Source organism: Megachile rotundata, chromosome 5 (genome assembly GCF_050947335.1).
Source record: "Megachile rotundata isolate GNS110a chromosome 5, iyMegRotu1, whole genome shotgun sequence".
In the NCBI taxonomy this organism is placed as follows: domain Eukaryota; kingdom Metazoa; phylum Arthropoda; class Insecta; order Hymenoptera; family Megachilidae; genus Megachile; species Megachile rotundata.
In genome coordinates, this window is record NC_134987.1 from 2,681,265 (window position 1) to 2,698,043 (window position 16,779).

The window sequence follows — 16,779 nt, forward strand, 5'->3', positions numbered from 1 at the left end:
CCTCACATTTATCACAATACCGAAGATCTCAGGAGCCGTACCGGATCAACAAATCGATCGTCGAAAAATTCCGATTCCCGCAAATATAAATTTAGCTGACCCGCAATTTGACCAACCAAAGCCCGTTGACATGCTTATAGGCATCGGTCCGGCCTTAGCATGCTTGAGCGTTGGTCAAATAGATATTTCTCCGTCGAAGAAAAACGATTTAATTCTCCAGAAGACGTTGCTGGGATGGATAATCGGGGGGAACATATCAACGACAACGGGGAAGCATAGGACTTATATCGCTACTCCAAATTTCGATTTACAGAAATTTTGGGAGATAGAGGAGGGTCCTCAGGTACGACACCTGACTAACGAGGAAAATGCATGCGAGGAGCATTTTCTGAAAACAACAACGCGGGATAACACGGGTCGATACATCGTAGCGTTACCGTTTAATGACCGGAAATTACAATTAGGCGAATCTCGTGCGCGCGCCTTAAATCGTTTCCTATCGTTGGAAAAGAAATTCAACCGCGATCCGGGTTTGAAACGCGAATATTCCGCCGTAATTCGGGAATATCAAGAGCTCGGACATATGAGCGAAGTGCAGCCACAGGGACGAGAAGGTTTTTATTTACCGCATCACGCCGTGGTAAAACCATCAAGCACAACCACGAAGGTTCGTGTCGTCTTCGATGGATCGGCTAAATCGAGCAGCGGTCTGTCCCTTAACGATACTCTAATGACAGGCCCCACGATCCAGGATGACCTTTTTTCACTGCTTCTGCGCTTTCGTATGTACGCGTATGTCATAACCGGTGACATCGAGAAAATGTACCGGCAATTCCTCGTTCGGCCGGAGGATCGTGCATACGAAAGAATATTATGGAGAGACAACCGTGGAAATTTAGCAACGTTCGAGCTGAACACGGTAACGTTCGGTCTCTCATCAGCCCCCTACCTCGCTATCAGGTGTCTTCATCAGCTCGCGGATGATGAAAAAAGCAGGTTCCCGGAAGCAGCAGAAATCGTGAAACGAGATCTGTATGTCGATGATCTTCTCACCGGTGCGGACACATTCGAAGAAGCTCAAGCGATACAAGGTCAAATCTGCAGGATGCTCACGAAGGGTGGCCTCAACATACGACAGTGGGCTTCCAATGATCCGAAACTTCTCCAAGGCCTCGATGAAGATCAGATTCATCCCAAGATCTTAGGAGAGACCGCTACGGTGAAAACTTTAGGAATTGCCTGGGACGCGCGGCAAGACAAAATTCTTTACACCGTCGAACCCATAACTACCGATAAAATTACGAAACGGTCAATATTATCATCGATCGCGAAAATATTTGATCCGTTAGGGTTATTGGCACCGGTTATTATTACAGCCAAGATACTATTACAACGTTTGTGGCAATTGAAGTTGGACTGGGACGAGACGATACCAGCCAGTCTTCACACTGAATGGTGTAATTTTGCCACTGAGTTTAACATGTTAAACATATGCTCATTCAGTCGAAGAGTATCTCAAGATTCCGTCGAAAGGTTAGAACTCCATGGGTTTTGCGATGCGAGCGAGCGGGCCTATGGAGCCTGTATTTACCTTCGTTCCATTAACAATTCCGGAGACATTAAAACAGAACTATTATGTGCGAAATCGCGCGTCGCACCATTAAAAACAGTTAGTTTGGCTCGTCTGGAATTATGCGGAGCAGTTTTATTATCATCATTATATGCCACCGTTTCGAAGACAATAACTCACAATTTCAATAGCATCAACTTTTGGACCGACTCGACAATAGTATTAAATTGGATCAACAAAGAACCTTCCACATTAAAGACGTTCGTTGCGAATCGCGTCGCGGAAGTTCAATTAAAAACGAAAACCGATGCCTGGAAACATGTTAAATCAGTAGATAACCCAGCTGATTTGATCAGCAGAGGACAATCGCCGTCGCAGTTCCTCTCTGAGTCTATTTGGCGTCATGGACCAGCTTGGCTCGCCAGCGACGAATCGGTCTGGCCTGAGTCTAAGTTCGTCATCACGCAAGAAATTCCAGAATCGAGACCACTAGCTTGTTTTGCAACTGTTAATCGTGACGATTCACTTTTAACCCGCTATTCATGCATTAAGAAGCTCCGTAGAATCGTTGCCTACTGCTTAAGATTTCGTACATCAAACAAGTTTAAAGGTCCTCTTACCGTTGAGGAAATTCGCGACGCCGACGAGCGAATTATTAAAATGGTCCAGTCTTCATCGTTCGCGCAAGAGTTAAAGGATCTACAAAACGGGTCAAAATTGCAATCTATTAGTAAATTATTGCCACTACAACCTTTCATCGATGGAAAGGGAATATTACGGGTTGGTGGTCGACTACAGAACGCAGCAATTCCATTCGACGAAAAGCATCCGATACTGCTTCCGAAAAATCATCCCATCACAGTTTTAATTATTCGCAACGCGCATTTGGAAGGACACCATCTAGGCATCAATTCCACGTTGTACAATATTCGACAGCGTTACTGGCTCATCGACGGCAAAAACACCGTACGGAAGATTGTCCGTCAGTGCGTCAGGTGCTTCCGTATTAACCCTCCGGTAACGAAATATATTATGGGCAATCTACCTGCTACGCGCATTTCGGAAAGCAGGCCCTTTACTAATTGCGGCATCGACTACTGCGGTCCGTTTTTCATAAAGGAGCGACGCGTGCGAAACCGCTCCCGTGTTAAAATCTATGTAGCGGTATTTATTTGTTTCTCAACCAAGGCCGTGCACCTTGAGGTGGTCAGCGACATGACCACGGAAGCTTTTATTGCCGCATTCAAAAGATTCATCGCGCGAAGAGGAATATGTCGAAATGTCTATTCGGACAACGGGACAAATTTCGTAGGGGCGAATAAAGAGTTACTGGACATACAACGAAAACTTCAAGAGGACGAAAAGGTTCGGCATTTTTTGGTGGATAAGCGAATTTCATGGCATTTCATGCCAGCCTTGTCACCGAACTTTGGAGGTTTATGGGAGGCCGCCGTTAAATCTTTTAAACATCACCTGAAACGCGTCGTCGGTGAGGAATTGTTTACGTTTGAACAATTCAACACGTTTGTCATTGAGATCGAGGCTATCCTTAACTCTCGTCCTCTCGTTCCGCTATCCTCTGACCCCAACGATCCCTCAGCCTTAACCCCTGCCCATTTTCTGATTGGTAATTCTTTAACGAGTTTGCCCGAGGTTGATTTTAGCGAAACACCATCGAATCGTCTATCAAAATGGCAACACATTCAGAAGGTGAAGCAGGATTTCTGGTCCAGGTGGTATAAAGAGTATATACACCAATTAAACGTGCGCCAAAAGTGGACCAGAGGCTCGCACGAGATCAAGGAGGGATCCCTTGTTGTCATGAAGGACGATCATCTACCACCGCTCCAGTGGCATCTCGGTCGTGTGGAGAAGATTCATCCCGGTCAGGACAACATCATCAGGGCAGTCACCGTTCGGACTTCCCATGGCAGCTACAGGAGGAACGTGCAGAAGTTGGCTCAGCTTCCGATAGCTGACTCTGAGGAATGCGTCACGGCATCGTAGCATTTCTCGTTTTATATCGTTTCATTGTATTATTGATTTATCTTATTTCGTGTTTTTTTATTAGTTATTCAGCGTGATTTAGATTTAGTATTTTCCGATTAGTTACTGTATTTTGATCGGCAAGGCTCTCAAGGGGGGGAGCATGTTCCGAACGTGCTACGGAACACAATACGCGAGGATTTCGTAGGTAGTTTATGATGGGTCCGGGTAACAGTTATTTTTGAAAGATAGATTTTTAGCCATCGACGGCAATTTAGTTTTACATTTTTTCGAACAATGCCTTTAGAATTTCTAAGTTTCATTTAGTCTTCAATAACTACTCCGTCATAAACAGGGTTTTTCCCGAAGGGTCACCGAGGATGGGCCTCGGTTCCGTCCTAGCGGTACTTTTTAGGACAACGTGCGTGTCACCTGGAGGGAAAAACTCCGGCGTTGCCGGCCTTCGAGATCCTCCCGTACTCATCGGTATTTTTTCCCACCCTCTTCCAAAAAAGGCGCGCTCAGGGCGCAAGAGAGGGTGGGCCCAAGTCAAGGGGCATGTTGATTGGAAAATCAACGTTTCTAATGAGAACCAATCAGCATGCCTCCTTGCACTTCCGACGTTTCGAGGAAGTAACGACGGAACGTCTCGTCAGAATTCCAACATTAGTCATCCGAGTCGGACTAAAAAGAATCTCAAGTAAAGTCACCTAAATCGGACTTAGAAATTTCACGAGTCATTCGCGACGGACTTATCAATTTCACGAGTCCACCGTTTAGGATGTCTTCGAGTCAACCGTTCGGACTCATATTCAATTATTATTCAACGGATTAATTTCTGTTGAATAAACGTGCGCGAGTCAGCACAGCATTAATTCAGAAAATTGTATCTAATAATGGAACATAGAACTGATTTGAATTTGGTAAAATTTGAGCAAAAAGACGTAAAAAAATAATATTTACAAAATTCAAAACGAAACATATTACGAAATATAGGGAGAAACAATACGTTCTAATTGTATTTCAATATTTGTTAAAATTCGAACAAACAATCGTTGACACTTTTTGCAGGTGTTGCTAATAACGATATATCGTTGATCAATATTAAAAGATTTAATATCGAAATAAAAATGGTTTCAACAATTATAGTAAAGTACATACTAAACTATTTTAAAATTATTGGACAGTTCCAAAATTGTTGGTGTATTACAATCTGTTGGTTAAAAAGATCATAATTATTGATTAGCATAGTAATAAATTTTATACATATAAGTATATTTTAATTTAATTAATACATAGTATAATTCGTTGGACCAGAATCATTAAATATAATTATATTCTAACGAAGAACTAGATTATCGGCGTTCTACACAAATCAATTCGATAATTGTCAGAGCTGAAAGCACACAACTTTATAGCTATTTTTAACTCTCTTTTAGAGTTTTTAAAGTTAATGAAGCATTTACGGATTTTTTGTTACGCGTCATTTCAGACTTTTGTTTGACTTGCAAAACACTCTGGCAAAGTTTGCGATACATGCTGCATATCGCGCAGCTTAAGCTGGATAGAAAAGAAAAGAAATCAATAAGCTGTACGATCGAGAGGAACGGTAAAATTGAAAAAAAGCGTGCCTTGTGGTTGAACATGGAATCAGCGCGACACGAATTTCACTGTCGTTTCATGAGTATTTCATTTTGAAGAAAGAAAAGTGACGCATCGTTTTTGTGGTTCGTAGGCTGTTATATGGATACAAGTGTACCTCGGCGTAATGACATATTGAGCAGTACACAATTGGTGGAATAGTAGTCGTCCAGTAGGCACTCGCATAATAACGCATGCTGCACGCTGGAAGTGGAGCACATTCAGCATTATCTGGTTGCCGGTAATAAAATCTCCTCCGCCCATTTCTATGGGGGATGAGCAAGAGTGGAGGTGGAAACGTGTGTTCGTGTTCAATGTACGTGCAGATACGCTGCTGCAATCCCGCGTTACAACCCTCCACGGACCGTGTAACCCACCTTGGATATGTTTGATGTAAACACATATTCATGCAGTCTCTGTGCATCACGTCTTCGTTCGTTCGATTCGTGTGGAATCTGCTCCCTCTCATGGGTCCACTGAAATTAGCTTTCATATCCGAAAATTCTCGCATTTCATGCATATAGCAAAGATATATTGATTGCAAACTGGTTTTCGAATGTTATTTATTCATTTGTGTTTCTTCTTAATAAATCGTCCCCCATTAAATCCTAACATTTTTATCTTTATTAAAGCTACCAAATTTTGTAAAATATTTATCTATCCGTTATCAATTACAGTTTCGTATATAAGCCATTTATTTTGAAAGTGCAAGATATTTAAGGGCTTGCATTTTATAATTTACAAACATCGAAGCATTAATACACAGGTTGTTTATATTTTGTGTTTATTATCCAATGTTTAAAGTACTAGCTAATAAAAGAAAAGTAATATATGAATTTATGTTTACATATAATATATGTGTAATATATGATTACATAAAATAGGCGTGGAATGTATCTTCTATGTAATTATACGAAATGAATGTAATATTTGAAATATACATGAAACATATGTAACATATGTACAATAGAAAACATATGATGTGTATCACCGTTATAAGTAATCATGCTTTCACAATCTGATATTGTGATATGTTTAATTGTTTACAAATTATTTGCATCATTTATAGGCAAATATTTAAAAATTTGTCCTCTAAAAGAAGAAATTGCTGTTTCATGTTGTGAAATTGACATTATCGAAACTTTTACTGTATTCTCCAGAATTTGTGTAATCTTTTCTAATGATCGATGTATTAGATATTCAAAAAAATTTATACGACATTTCTATTACAGATAAGTTAATCTGTACTTGATCAACATTTATTTGATATGTCTAAATCGTAAATGCAAAAATGTTTACGGTAGTAAGTTAATTTATTGCATTCTAAATTTATTAACAAAATGATTACCCTGTTACAGAGCAACAGGTAATCTCCTACTGCTATCCTATCGCATTAAGAACAAAATTTGTATTAAGTTATTTTACATTTCCGCTACATTTTAAGCTTATTTTCCTATGACTGTATGTAGTTTTTTCTGACAGATTTATTACAAATGTATAAAACCTCAAAAAATATAACCAGGCTGGTTTCACGATTAATTCATTTTTAGTATGTAAAACTTAACCTCTTTTTGGTAATGGAATATGTAAATTCAAAGAAACATTAGAGTTAAGTTTAAAAAAAAGTATGGTGGTTTTTTATTACGTATAATTACTTGAATATTATTTCATAAGTTCGTAACAATTATTTACAACAGTAAATGGATAGAAACATCGATAAATATGTCAAACATGGAGCAAATACTGCTGCAATGACCTTGATGTATATTATAGAGAACCCATATTAAAACTTGTTCAGAAATTACAATAGATACCATCGAATATAGTCCATGTATTCTAATCTACAACCACACGTTTTAAATAATTTTAACATTTATTATAATTAGGTAGAAAATACCGCGTTTTCATAATGTGGGAATGACTTGAAACTGTATTATTAAAATATTAACTCAAATATGTAATAATTCTTCACTTCCTTTAGAAAAACGCTGTTTCTTTTAGTTAAAAGTCAGCTGGAATTTAAAATACTAACATCGTTAAGTTTAAAGGTCACTTTGAAAATATATTTTTTCTGTGTGTGTAATTGACTCTTTAAACAGTACAATTTTGTATCGAAAGGTACTTAACAATTTTTTTATACAAGGAAATATTTGCGTGTTCGAATATCGCGGTCCATACTACATATTTTAATATTAAAACCGATGCCATAATTTAAGTTAATTTGTAGTGATAATTATGAGAAATAGAAATGAAGTTATGGTTAGTTTTAATTAGGTTAGGGCACTGTTAGTGGTGAAGGTGCAGAAACAGGACTTTTCTGTACAATTCCTGTACGATGGCACAGCACCGTACAACTTAGGGTCGCTATACCTGTCTCATCATTAACCTCGACTCTTAAAAAGGCAATAGAAAAATACATTTTAGCATTCATCATAAAGCAATCCTGAAGTCATCCGTCCTAATCCCAATCCGCGTACCGCTACAGACCCATCATAAAAATTCCGGAAAAACCCAAGAAGTACCGTTTCCCTTGCCATCCCTACTGCCACCTTTTTTCCTCCACTCCTTCCTTCCACCCTTGTTAATTTCCAGAACTCCTAACCCAATCAAAACTCCAAAATTCCCTCTTTTTTACATAATACCTTCCTCCTTTTCCCATCATCCCACCACAGACATCTCTCAATAAGTTTTCCTTCTTAGAAACACACCGAAACACAGGCAGACCGAATTAAACATCAAATCAAGTCAAATCACCGACATATACATTTGTAACAGTTAGAATTAAGAGTTAGTTTAAATAAACTAAGTGTTAAGTTTAAACACCAGCAATCTTTTACCACCATACAAACTCGTCCTCACGACATTAAGTTGCCGTCGAGCACAGCGATCGAGTAGGAGCTCAAATTATATTTTCATTTACCACCATCCGAGTTCGCGATCGTACAAATCCATTTCCATACTAAAATTAACATAACACTAACATAACAAAATTCCATTTTCGACATTTTTTTAATGAAACCTGCAGATAGAGAAAAATAAGCTTTTGCGAATACATCCATTTCGATACAAAAGTCTACATGTAACTAACAAATTCCAGCTTTGATATTTTCTTAATGAAACTTTTCCACAGAGCAAATATTCAGAAAATATTTATCAGACAGAAGCTAAGCTTTTATTCGTATAGAATAAAAAAAAAATTACTATATAATAGAAACGCTTAACAAATTAGGGGCATACGATTTTAAAAATATAGGAATTGTTGACTCAGAAATTTAAAGACTTTGATATTTGGAACTTTGGGATTTGAGAATCTAGGAATGTGGAAATCTAGGCATGTTGGAACCTTAGCATTTTTGAATCTATGAATTTGGGGTTTAGAAATTTTATTATTTAGCAATTTAAGGATGGGGAAATTTGAGAATGTGAAAATCTTAAGAGTCTTCGGAACTTCACAAATGTAGAAATATTATATTTAGAAATTTGGGAATTTAAGAATTTTTAACTACGTTGTAATGATATTTCGTTATATTGAAATAATAATATTTTATAAACTAATAATTTTTCGTTGTAAGTAGTGTACTAAATTTTAAACATAATTCCGTTTAAAAAATAGAAGTTGACTTTTTGTATGGAGAAAAACTACTTCTTCTACTGTGTCCCTTGAAATTATATGACTTCCCTCTACATTTGTGTGTCATCGATATCTTCGACGATATTCGAGTGAATCAGTATAAATCAAACATAAATTTTATTTATGTATTGAATCTACGGGATATAATGAACTTGTTATATTTGAAAACGTGTATGTACGTTATTCATAATTACATTACAATATATGTATACAATTTGGTAGCTTTTTAACCCTCTGTTAGTCGCGTGTATATGTACGAGATATATGGCTAACCTTTTGCAAAATAATTACACGTTTAATAATTCTAGAAAACGGAGATTCATAGCAATTCTCGACAGATGTTTCCCGAAGCTCTTCCTAGAAGAGCGATTGGCAGACTTCAGTTTTACAACTCGCAGCCGCCATAAAATTGCCCGACCGCCGAGTTTCTACCTTGTTCCGTCTATATTTAAAATTACATACAAAGGTGATTTGTAATCAACGTTTTAATATAGAAATCTGATTGATTTCTTCGTGAATAATTGGTGATTTCTTCGATTAGTTTCATAAATTTGTAAAATATTTTAAATAAATAATATAACTTTTAACCTTAACATTGTCGTTAAACGTACATATGAAGATTTAACGCATAAGGAACACATCTAAAAATTAACATAAATTTTGTTGGTAATGTTTTTTTAACTTGATCAAGCTGCTAAATCAAAAGAAGAGAAAAATAATCATTTAAAACAGGTACGTTTATTTGACATATGTATCTGTTAGATATATCGCGATCAGTTACCGGAAAGTTAGTAACTTTCTAGTAAACAATGATCAGCGTTTAAGTTATTAGAAAAAGTTACTAAGGAGACTGTCCTTTATAATACATGTTAAGGTCAAAGTTATCCCCTATTCGATTTATTTACTAAAGCATCTATATTCTTTAACGAGCTTACGAGTCCGTTTGAGTGAAAGTAGATTTAGAAAACATTACATAATTGAACATCCGTATTTGTGCGAATATGAGGAAAAAGAACGGAAATCCGTTTTATTGCGTATTTTAAGATATCAAATATCTACGATCCTACTGCTTTCTCATAAAGAACAAGCAATGACTCGAGAAAATATTTGAAACACTCTTTAAAGTAGTATAACTTTTCAGGGTTGAAGTAAATGACCAGTTTCTTTAGCAGGTGGATTAATTTCTTATATGACACGTGTCCGTTACTTAAAAAAAATTGCAATTCATGGAAGTAGGAAGAAAAACAGTGAAAGTTTAATCTGAGCCTGTAATGAAAATTATAACATATTTCTTATAGATTTAACCCTTTCAGTCCTCATGCGAAAATTGCCACAGGCCGATGCGTTGTTTGTTAAATTTTATATACATATATACTCATAAGTATATAACAATTTTATAATTAAACATATTTTATAACTAAAAATTTCGCTGCACAATGCTATATTCCATATTCTTCAAGTTTTAGAAGAATAAATAGTAACATTTTCCTTCAGAAAATCGAAATTTTGTTTCTTATAAAGCTGTTCATATAAGCGCGCATATCAAATCGACCAGTGGCATTCTTCGCATGTACATATTCTGTAAAATGCCTGACACTAAAAGGGTTAAGTAAGTTACATATACATAGAAAGTTTCGTTAAAATCGATTAACGTATAAATTACGTCGTAATCTATGATGAATATTTTGTACATATAGTTAACATTTTATTGAAATTCGTTTAGCGGTTTAAGTTTGAAAGAAAATCAAATAGAAAACGTTTCACATTCGTTATTTTAATAGAGACTAATGAGGATAGGGACACTATTTCTTTGTTAGGGATATTATTCAGTAAGATATTATTCACCACTAAGGAAAGTTTTATGGTACATACATTAATTAATCAGTAATTAAAATTAATATTTACACTCCTATGTAAGCTGGCTATATCAATGAATAATTCAGCTAATTACAGTTATTTATTGTGTAAAATAAATAATTCAACAGGGAATAAATATATACGAAACAGCGTGTGATCGAAAAACCATAGGAATTCGCTACCATACGTATCACCATTGGCTTTACGATAATTTTACGTCTGCACCGAGAAACTTGAAAATTCAATTTCATTAATTATCGTAAGTGGATCGGAGTTAATGCACAGTATCCAGATGGACTCTATTCGAACTTCACCGATCGAAACTTTAACCTGTACCTACCGAACACAAAATTGTTCAGTGCCACCGAATTTATAAAGTGTTGAAAAAAAAATCGATAGTATATTTCTTTTATTAAACTTATTCCGCTTTTTAGTTCGAAAATCACTAACCGATTCAATTGAAATAATATTTTCAATAAAAGTAAATAACTCGTTAGAAATTGTTACGTAGTAGATAAGTTTGAATACAAGTAAGAAACTTATTCAAAATTGTTATGTAGTATACTTATTAATATCTGTCTATATGGATATTTAAGATAGACATCTATTTTAACATTTCTAAATTACTTTGAACTCATACCTGAATATTTAAACAGCAGTTATTGCTGTAATTTAGTCACTGTTATTAGTGAAATGATTTTCTTTCAAGTCCGCTATGTTTTTTACATTAGTCAGTAGATTAAACATTGTACATATTCGATTTAGTTAATTAATTCCCAGTTTTCTTTGTTCTTTATGGTTAACAAATGATTTTGCTACATAAATTTAAACTCGTTTTTATTTAATCTCGTTTGTACTGTTTTTTCGAATTTGTTAAATTTTGTATAAAATTGCAACAGTAACTTCCCCAAAAAGTTATTTTACTAGTTCCTTTTCCAATGTTTTATCTTACTATTAAAACAAGAAATCAGTCATAAAGGAGATTTATTAAACCAAGGCATCGTTTGGATATCGAAAAAATGATGTATTTATTGTTATCTACTTAAGAAATAAATTTGAAATTAACAAATTTGCTCAATTTCGTAAAGGTATTTAATCACATGTATCACATGTATTGCAACACATACAAGATAGTTTTCTGAATAAAATGATATTATGTATAATATAATTTGCATTATTACGGAAAATCGCTGAAACATATGGACGGCTATATAATCAATATTCATTTACACGAATACGTTCAAAATTCATTAACAAACTGCATCTATTTTTCATAACATCTAAAATGTGAAATCATAGAATACCCTGAAAACCACACGTAAATCAGTTTCTTAAAAAAAGTAGCAGTCGATATTAATTATGCTAAATGCTAAGGAATACGGAGCCCCCTCCCTTGCACTTCCTACCCCTGAAATGTAACTAACCTAACGTAGCTATTCTATCAACGTCAGTAAGATAATTAGGCTAGATTAGGTTATATTTTATGAAGTAGAAATATATGGGGAAGTACAAGGCTCCTCTCCCATTAACTTACTTAAATTTTTAATTTATTTCAAGAAAATATCTTTTTATAAACTGAAAGATCAATATACTTTTATTTATTTTGACGAAATAAAAAATTGTCGAATTTCACGATTTTTAAAAAATATGACAGATAAATCTTTTTCCAATCTCATTCCGAATTCTTGCTTTAGTAATAAACCAAAATTAGAAGTGACAGTTACATTTTGAAAAAGTTGTTACATTGAAATTTTATCTTTTCTTTTAGCCCACGACATAATCTAGGAATCTCATTCTAGTTTGTGTATTATAATTTTATCATAATAATTTTATTATTTTATTTCGTGTTTATCCCATTTCTTTTTAATTTCTACGATTGAAATGTTAAAGGTACCTAATTTTAATTCAACCAATTGCTTAATATTTATAAATTTTCTATTATTCTTACTTATCTGCGTAAATGAAATCTCATACGCTTATGAAAATCGACGTATATATAAAAAAATGGGTACTTTTAGGACACGTTTATTATTTTGCTACATTATCATTGTGTACAGAATTTAAAATTTATTTTTGTCCATTTCACCTGTTGCACAAAATAAATTAATTGCGTATCATGTAAATACAGTCATATAAACAACAAAATATTCGTGTCAAACAGACTGAGGGAATGTTCTAAAATAAAAATGGTATTATGAACATTATATATAATGTTATATGCAATGTCAAGTACATACCTTAAACTGTCGCTTGTCTATCACACATACAGTGTAACTGTTTTATCTGGGAACACATATGTTATTTTGTGAGCGACATAATAGAATGTTTTGGACAAACAGTGTATAATATCAAGAGTTGGTGTGTTTCACACTATGATGATCGAGGCGTGTTCTATGAAAATTACATTAAAATTTTTAAATATAATGCTCCATTTTGTTACACAGATTGATTAAGAAGCTGAAAATAGGAACTGCAGCTTACAAGTGAATCCCGGTGACTGATACACGCCGATTTTTATGAAGCTTTACACAATTGTTCAGTATACATATCTATGAATATAACCGTGATTCGTTGATGCTCGTTTTTTACTTTAAGAAAAAATCGACACTATCCAAGCTGGCCTTATACTGTTAAAGTTATACTGTTTCTTTAGACTCACAAATTTATGTAAACATTTGAATAACGAGCAAAATTGCATGTACACACAATTTCTTTTCAATTGCAATATTTAGTTGCGTAATATACTTTAACGATTTATTTCATGTTCACGTCCCATTAATATTCGAATGTTTTATGAAAAAGAAATGTGTTACATGTCAAATTGAGGAAAAGCTACAATTTTAGTTGTAAAATTTATCAAAAACACTTGATACCAAATAAATTTTACTTTTAATGATGTATACTGATTTGTTACGAACAAATTACTGTTCTTTTTCTTGAAATGTTACTTACTAAACTTTAAGATTATATGCCTGCTATTAGTTCAATAAATTGATAAATATATTTATGGCTGACGCGTTCGAATATTTTATTTCAGTTTTACGTAAAGTTTGTTAATCAGTATATCAGTTACCATTGTTGCTTGCAAAATCAGAAAAAAGATCGTCCACCGTCTTAAAAATAAAAAAGTCACATTTATTCGTGAAATTTATGAACATACTTGTAAATTCAGTTGAAAAAGTTTGTAATTTCTGAAATGTAAAATGAAAATTCTGAAATTCGTCATTTCAACGGATTTGGATGTTCCGGTGTTAATTCCACCGAACGTTCATCGGCGAGAAAGGATGAGAGACTCTGTAACGAACCATCTGTATTTTCCTTTGTTTTCTGTGAAAACGCTAACGACGAAAGTCTCTTTCGTGTTTAGAAATCAAGCAGCTGGTAGCAAAATCGCCAGCCACTAACGTAAATTCACCGGTGGAGACTGCAGGAAACGAGAATCAGGCACGAAACTTTTCTAGTAGCATTGCCACTGTTAAAAATCACGCCGATTCAAGAACACGTCGACTTTTTCGGAAAAAATTTCCTTTTTTGTTGGGGCTTTTATCTCTTTATTTTCCTAGCTGGCGCTAAGAAGGTTTGAGACATTAAAAAAAATACAGAGAAAAAATCTCCCAAGAACGAAGATCGATAAGCCGTGTCATTTCGAAACGATACGCCAGCTTTTATGGAGCTGCAATTGGTATGTGTATTGACCGCAACCACTACATATACGCTGTTACGACGAACATAAATACAGAGATCATTATACGAAGATATTAAACAGGGCTTAAATCAATTCGTTACGTAACCGAATCAACGTAAAATTCAAGTAAAATATTCGAATTTATCAGTCATATTTATTGTATATTTCTTGAATATAGGCGTATAATCTAAAAGTATAGTAAATAACGTTTCGAAGAAGAAAAAAATTAATCCAATCTAGTGGTAATAAATCAAGAGATAGAAATTGAATACTCAGTGTCTAATTGTAAGTGTTTTTGACGAAGCATGTAAAGTTTTAGAATGTCAGAATAACAGGTTTTTTTAAATATTATATAGAATGTCCCAGTTCTTCACCGCCAAACTTTACCAACATGTTCCTTGCGTTCGAAAAAAAGTGTAACCTGTCAATGGACTGTTTTGTTTTCTAATGCCACAAACAGTGTGTCTCAGTCCTGTATGTCAAACTTTACCAATATGCTCTATAAATAAAAATAATAAAAATGCGTTACATAAACATAACCCTCTAAATGTTTTATTGAAAAAAGAAATATACTAAATGATAATGGGCGATTATCTCCTTCAATACCAAATGATAATAGACGATTTTCTCTTTCGGTATTATGTACGAATAATTGAGCAGTTTATATTGAAAGTGGATCCATTTTTCCATTTTTGAAAGAAATACAGATAATGATAATAAAAGATAAAATTTAATACAATATTCTTACCTGACAGAGTTAGGTAAGAACACATATAGTTTATTGGACGAAAGGATGTTATTACAAAAAATACAATATAAAGAAAGACGCGCAAGTGCACGTTGCAACGTGCATCGCCGGTAACCGATCCACAAGACTGCATAAAACAAAAGACCGCCTATTTTAACATTGCTACCAACTCATTTAGCTATAGCCTAGGCCTAGATAGATACCAATACCAACATTAACTGTAGGCAATCTATAGTAAAAATAATTCAAATTGTCTAATATTTGGATGATGGAAGTGTTGGTAATTAGTGGTAGTGGAAAGATGTTTATTTTGAATATGATGTGAGTCCATTTGGACATAATAAAATCTTCATTTCTTTGAGCTAGCACTTTAAAAATTATTAAATAAAAAGCAAACATTTTGTTTATTAGTGTCTACCAGTATTTCTAAATTTATTAAAATGGAAACGCTTAAATATCTTATAATAACAAAATCTTCGATTTTCATATATTTTTAGTAACTTTTAAGAATACGTTTAAAATCTATCCTTTTTCTTATTTTCGTTGATGAAATATGCTGGTAAAATTACGCGGATAAAACTGGAATATTCTGTATGTGATATTGGACAGCGAAGCAGTTCGTTGTCGTTTTGTATTTCTCTTATAACTTTTCAATAAAATGTCTGGAACCGTGTCTTGATGTAACATTTTCATTTTACTTTTACGCATAGAATATATTAATAAAATTTGCTGGTAAATTGCTTTACATAAAACACTTATTTGCCATAAAGTGTCCGAATATTAGTGATGCGGAAATATGATAGCTTGATGTATAATACATATGACACAATTTAATGTTAGAATTTAAAAGAAATTGTTCAAGTATTATAATGTATAATAAATAATTAATATTTTCACAAAATAGTTAACACAATACTATAAATTCTGTAAAACGAACATGATTCACGTATTTTGATTATAAAACAAAATACGTAAAAGTATTATAATAAAATGAGTAAAAGTAAATAGGCAGGTTTAGATATTACAAACTCGTTATCTTTTACTGAAAAAAGAAAAAATTTGATAGAATAAATGAAATTATCGTATGTAAAAGTTACTTAAGAGTATAATGTACATATAATTAAAAGGTATGATCAGATGAAAGGAATAGAGAATAAAACAGATCTCGTTAAAGAGGTATTATTAAATTCATCAAAAGAGTGGTCCATTGTTAGAAAAGTTAAAGAAAACCTTACAATGAGTTGACGTTTCGAAAACTTTTATCATGAAAAGTTTTAAACAAAACAGTTCAAAGTATATTATGAAGTTGCAAGTATAAAAGTCTAGATTATTAAACAAGTATTCCACGTAACTGCAAATAGTAGTAAAAGAAAAATTTCCATTAATTCATTAAAAAAATGCTGTATTTCGAAATCTGTAAAATTTTGGCATAGAGTCATATGTTGTGTGAGTCGGTAGTGTGTTGGGGTTTCGATTATTGTTAGAAAATTTGAGAAAGACGAAGTAAATGATTGAACATTTTTCCCAAATACTAAACCATATCTTTATGTACAATTTTGGTAATATATGAAGGTTTTTCTCTTAAAAATTTTACTACGGTAATCATATCACAGTTTTTTAATAATATTTAAATTACAAAAATCTACATCACAAAGAACCCT

At 33.8% G+C, this 16,779-nt stretch overlaps 1 protein-coding gene and 1 long non-coding RNA gene across 14 annotated transcripts in view; one reads left to right on the plus strand and one right to left on the minus strand.

Moving 5' to 3' along the window:
* Positions 1–16,779, plus strand: part of LOC100883744 (CUGBP Elav-like family member 1-A) — a 1,238,863-nt gene that overhangs the window by 64,401 nt on the left and 1,157,683 nt on the right. The gene's annotated exons all lie outside the window — the stretch shown is intronic.
* On the minus strand, positions 12,929–15,259 carry LOC143264480 (uncharacterized). Its single transcript, XR_013038214.1, has 4 exons — positions 15,119–15,259; positions 14,758–14,869; positions 13,167–13,312; positions 12,929–13,076 (listed from the first exon to the last, which is right to left on the minus strand). It is a non-coding gene; the product is annotated as an uncharacterized LOC143264480 (long non-coding RNA).